Genomic DNA, 6,212 nt, shown 5'->3' on the forward strand with positions numbered 1-6,212 from the left:
TTTGGTCTGTCCCAGTATTGCAACTTATTTTCTTATGTACCCCCTTGATTCTAAATATTGCAACCTGAGTTGTGTGTGCAAATCCAGTCATATTCTGGATTTGCACATGCAACTTAATTACTTAATAAGCCAAGCAGAACCAATAATTGCCACTTACAAAGCAATTATTAACACTAATTGGCATAGATTAGCATTTACGTGCAGAACTGTCTAAGCATATTGTATAACATGATGCGTGTTAATTTTAAGTTGCATAGTTGAAAAGGGAGTGTGGCTATGGGCATGGAATGGGAGATTCATGGGCATTTTAAAAATATCTGCGCGTTTTTAAAGAATACACCTGGTCCACACATAGTTTAGACATCAGCATTTACAGCAAGTTTTATTTGGCATAACTGACTCCGACTAAATCTATTAGTGCGACAGGTACTTGGCGTATTCTATAAACCGCACAGAATTTTAAGCTTATTCTATAAAGTATACATAATTTTAGAATATACCTATGTATATTTCATTTTGACACCAATATTTTAGGCATGATATATAGAATCTAGTCCATAATTCATTAGAATAATAGCATATATATGGTCCTGGTGCACATACACATGTAAATACCAAAACTCTACCTAAGCACTGTAACATGTAGTTTACAGGTAGTTTACACATATGTGGATTCTAGTGGAGAAAACAGGACTCATATGTACACATGTAACTAAGGAATACTATGTCACATGTATTTTTGACAATTAGGTTCAAAGTTCTGCACACATGCCGGTGTATGTGCTTGTGCCTCACTCATGGGGGGGGGGGGGGGGGGTTGTGAAATAGCTTAGAAACCTAGCTTCCTTCATAGAATAGACTAATACCAGATGCCCTCTGACCCCTATTTTTTTCAAATGCATTCACTTGAGTTTCTTAAATAACTGTTAATAATAAAAATCAGTTGTAATAGCTCAACTTGAGGAAGGGAATGGGTTCTTAAAGTAAGAACATATATGTACAGGTCCACCGATTCTTCCTCCCCTCCCCTCCCATCCCATGCCCTCCATGTCCAGCGATTCTCCTCTTCCCTGCCCTCCCATCCGTGTACTGTGATTCTATCCTCTCCTCCCATTCCATCCATTGATTCTCCTCTGCCCTGCCCTCCTCTCCCTCGATGTCCCACGATTCTCTCCTCCCCTCCATGTCCAGCAATTTGTACCTGAACATTCTCTGGCTGGCTGGCTTCCATTCCATTCGTAACATCCTGATGTCAGGTTGCCTCCAGCGTTCCCTTCCCTCTCACTGTTCCGCCCTGCTCTGACATCATTACATCTACGTGAGGGCGGGACAGTGAGAGGGAAGGTGGAACGCTGGAGGCTTGCTGACATCAGGAGATGTTACGAACCCAGACAGCCAGGTACCAATTATTATATAGGATGCTTAGAGGGGCATAATCGAACGTGAATGCCCATCTCCATGGGCGTCTATGTCCGAGAACGGGTACGTGAAGGGGTGGGACAGACCGTATTTTCAAAAGAAAATGGGCGTCCATCTTTTGTTTCGAAAATACAGTTTGTACGGACCAAAATGCCATGGATTTAGTCGTTTCTGAGCTGGGCATTTGGTTTTCTTTAGTGATAATGGAAACTAAAAACACCCAGCTCAAAAACGTCCCAATCCAAGCCATTTGGTTGTGGGAGGGGCCAGGATTCGTAGTACACTCGCCCCCCTGACATGCCAGGACACCAACTGGACACCCTAGAGGTCAGTGCGGTGGACTTCAGACAACGCTCCCACATGCATAGGTCTCTTACCACGGGTGCTCAGCCCCTAATCCCCTCCCCCAAAACCCACTACCCACAAATGTACAACACTACCATAGCTCTTAGGGGTGAAGGGGGCACCTACATTTGGATACAGTGGCTTTTGGAGGCCTCCCATTTGCCAAGCCAAGTGTTACAGGTAGGGGAGATGGGCCTGGGTCTGCCTGCCTTAAGTGCACTGCGGTACCCACTAAAAGTGCTCCAGGGACCTGCATACATGCAGGCCCCTAGGACTTGGTGCTGCTGTATAACCTTGGCATACCAGTTGACACCTGAAGACTAATGTCTCCGAAAACGTCCTTTATTGGAATAAACACGTTTACTCACAGTTAACTGCAGATCAGAGGTTGTGCCCACTGGCAAAGAGTCTCCCTGGTACTGAGATTAGCAGTAGGTCAGAACTGGCAGAATGCTGTACAATGGCCACTTTCAGTAACGTGGTGGCTTACAAAAAATGGCCACTACCTCATAGACTACCGGAAACAAAACAGGGCACACTCTGACTCAGTAAGCAGGGGGAAAAGCACCATGGGAGTAGAGCCTACCAACTACCAACATCGTGAGCATTTAACACAAGCTAGTGGAATCATGGAGCCCAATACCCTACACCCACCACAATGTATTGCTGATGTGACTCTGCAGTGCCCTTAACAGAAAAGGTGTGACACTCACCCGAGAGCCACATCAAAACCAGGGAAAGGCTGTCAGAGGATAGAACACATTCTGCTGTCATGGAGGTGGGTACGGCATTTGAGGCTGGCATACAGATGCCACACCAAAGTATTGGTAATTGGTTTGCACTGACTCATGTCCTGGCATCCCCATTGTATGCACCGTATCAAGATAGCAGGGTTTCATTTTTGTTTCACATCTTTTATCACTGTCACTGTTATGTTGGGGGTTGGGGCCTTAAGGGGGAGGGGGAAAGTTCACATAGATACATGTCAATAACACAGATAAATGCCTCTCCTTTTCACAAAAAATGTGTATCAGTTCATTTCTTGCAATTACTGCTCACTGATATGCTTGCGGAGGTGTTAGATCTTAAGGTTGCAGAGCTCTCCCCTCATCATCATTGTCTTCCTGCATGGCATCCTCTGGTTCAGGGATGTGCTGAGTGATGGCCAGGGGGGAGGGGGTTAGTGACCACTGGGGGAATCAGGGGAGGTGATCCCCGATTCCCTCCGGTGGTCATCTGGTCAGTTGGGGCACATTTTTGGGACTTGGACCTGAAAAAAAAGGGTCCACATAAAGCGGACCAAATTCTCGTCCAAAACGCCCCTCTTGTTTCGATTATCACCTAAAGACGCCCATCTCTCCTCGGCCGATAACCATGCCCCAGTCCCGCCTTCACCACGCCTCCGACACGCCCCCATCCACTTTGTTCGTCCCTGCGACGGAGTGCAGTTGAAGACGACCAAAATCGGCTTTCGATTATACCGATTTGTTCGCCCACGGGAGAAAGGCACCCATCTCCCGATTTGAGTCGAAATATGGGTGTCTTTCTCTTTCGAAAATAAGCTGGTTCGTGAGTTGTGCGTGTAAATTCTAATGAGTGCCAATTAGTGCTCATTATCACTTGTTAAGAGCTATTATCAATGCTGATTAACTTGTAAAGCCAATTAAGTTACGTGGGTTGTTGTAGAATCCACGCTGATTTTGCCGTGGATCTCTAGGCATGCTCTATAGAATCTGGGGGATGACCTTTTCAGTACTGGCCAAAAAACCCGAACCCTTTAAATATATTGCATTCATGATCTGTTCTATGTCTTCGACAGTGGCGCCTTTCCAGTATTTGTGATTTAATCTAATTGTTCTAAAATAGAAAAAGCTATCCTAAAGCAAACACTTTTCCTTCTCATTCCTTGAAAGAATGAAATACTTTCTAAGAACACTTTTTTTTTTCATGAAAAGAAAAGGGATACAGGTTTTATAAGTGCTAAATAACTTTCTCAGCATGTATTATAGCAAGCTTGTATTTTTATCAACTGCTGATTGATGCTGCCATGTGATCCCATGGCCTTCTCTGTAGTATCATATTTATTTAACCTGCTGGGGGACTGTGTTAGGGGGCAGCTTGCTCATGCTGGCAGGAGCACACACATTACACACTACCGCAGGTATTCTGATTGATTGTTCCCACCCCAAAGCCTTTGAATCGTAATTTAACGCAGCAGGTTCTACATCACAGACTGTTCGTCAAAATATCCAGTAAGGGAGTCTCAGAGATCTTGTAGTCTGCACAGAAATATATTCATAGGAAACTGAAATGTTTTCAGATGATAATTGTATAGGAAATGACACGTAGATGGACACAAACTATCATCTGTTCTGGAATCAAAGAACAAGCAGTCAATTATTTCCTCCAAGTAAACTGGAAAACGTTTTGCATATATTCCCCCATGCTGTGTGCTGTGAGCGAATAGGAGGATTTGAGAAAGGGCTGGGGACCTCTTTGGCGAGTGGGGCATGGACTTCTCACCTTGGCTGCAGCCATTGTTTTCACTGTCATCAAGCCCTACTCCCATTGAGTGGATCACCTCTGCAGCGTTAGCATCCTGTTCCCTTTGAGCGGTGGATCTTGAGCTCCCTGTCACATTCACTCTGCAGCTCCTCAGTACCTCTCCACTCTCATCTCTCCCTACATTCCTCCCCGGGAACTCCGTTCACTGGGTAAATCTCTCTTATCTGCACCCTTCTCCTCCACCGCTAACTCCAGACTCCGTTCCTTTTATCTTGCTGCACCATATGCCTGGAATAGACTTCCTGAGCCGGTACGTCAAGCTCCATCTCTGGCCGTCTTCAAATCTAAGCTAAAAGCCCACCTTTTTGATGCTGCTTTTAACTCCTAACCTTTATTCACTTGCTCGGAACCCTTATTTTATCATCCTCACTTTAATATTCCCTTATCTCTTGTTTGTCCTGTCTGTCCTAATTAGATTGTAAGCTCTGTGGAGCAGAGACTGTCTCTTCATGTTCAAGTGTACAGCGCTGCGTACGTCTAGTAGCGCTATAGAAATGATAAGTAGTAGTAGTCTTTGGGATTCTGGAATCTTTCTACACTTTGGGATTCTACACAGAATGTTGGTACTCTTTGGGATTCCGGAATCTTGTTACTCTTTGTCCTTATCTCTTATTTGTCCTGTTTGTCTATCCTAATTAGATTGTAAACTCTGTTGAGGAGGGACTGTCTCTTCATGTTCAAGTGTACAGCACTGCGTACGTCTAGTTGCGCTATAGAAATGATAAGTAGTAGGGATCTATCAAAGCTTGAAGAATGGTCTAGAATTGGACAGATATGATTGAATGCTAAAAACGAAATGCAAAAACCCAAGGCAGTGGTATAGTGTAGGAGGTAATGTACTTGTGTATGAAGGAAGAGCAAGACCTGAAGTGATTGTTGCTAATGGTCTTAAGGTGGCCATACAGAAAGAAAAGGTGATGACGAAAGCCAGAAGAATGCTTGGATGTACAGGGAGAGGAATAGCTACTACTACTACTACTACTTAACATTTCTAGAGCGCTACTAGGGTTACGCAGCACTGTACAGTTTAACAAAGAAGGCCAGTCCCTGCTCAAAGGAGTTTACAATCTAAAGGACGAAATGTCAAGTTGGGGCTGTCTAGATTTCCTGAGTAGAGGTGTAGTGGTTAGGTGCCGAAGGCGACATTGAAGAGGTGGGCTTTGAACAAGGCTTTGAAGATGGGCAGGGAGGGGGCCTGGCGTATGGGCTCAGGGAGTTTGTTCCAGGCATGGGGTGAGGCGAGGCAGAAAGGCGGAGCCTGGAGTTGGCGGTGGTGGAGAAGGGTACTGAAAGGAGGGATTTGTCTTGAGAGCGGAGGTTACGGGTAGGAAGACAATAGAAATGTTAAGTAGTAGTAGTAGTAAAGAAAACGTGATGACGAAAGCCAGAAGAATGCTTGGGTGTACAGGGAGAGGAATAGCCAGCAGAAAAAAAGGAGAAGATAGTACCTCAGTATAAGCCTCTGGTAAAATCTTGTTTGAAGTACTGTGCACAATTCTGGAGACACTTTCAAAAACAGAGATACAAGAAGGAGCGATTCCAGAGAGCAACTACTAAACTAGTCAATGTTTTTTGTCATAAAGATATGGTAATAAGCTTAAAGATCTCAATAGGAATACGTTGAAAGAGAGGAGGGATGGAGAGATATGATATAAATATTTAAATACATCCAAGGAATAAATGCACCTGAAGCCAGCATCTTTCAATGGAAAGAAAGTTCTGGAAGGATGGGTCACAGGATGAGGATAAAAGCGGACAGACTCAGCAGTAATCTAAGGAAATATTTCTTTATGATAAGGATGGTAGATGCATGGAACAGCCTCCCAAGAAAGGCGGAGATGAGGACTGAATCTGAATTCCAAAAGCATAAGATAAACGCAGAG

The sequence above is a fragment of the Microcaecilia unicolor genome, chromosome 1 (assembly GCF_901765095.1).
Source record: "Microcaecilia unicolor chromosome 1, aMicUni1.1, whole genome shotgun sequence".
NCBI lineage: Eukaryota > Metazoa > Chordata > Amphibia > Gymnophiona > Siphonopidae > Microcaecilia > Microcaecilia unicolor.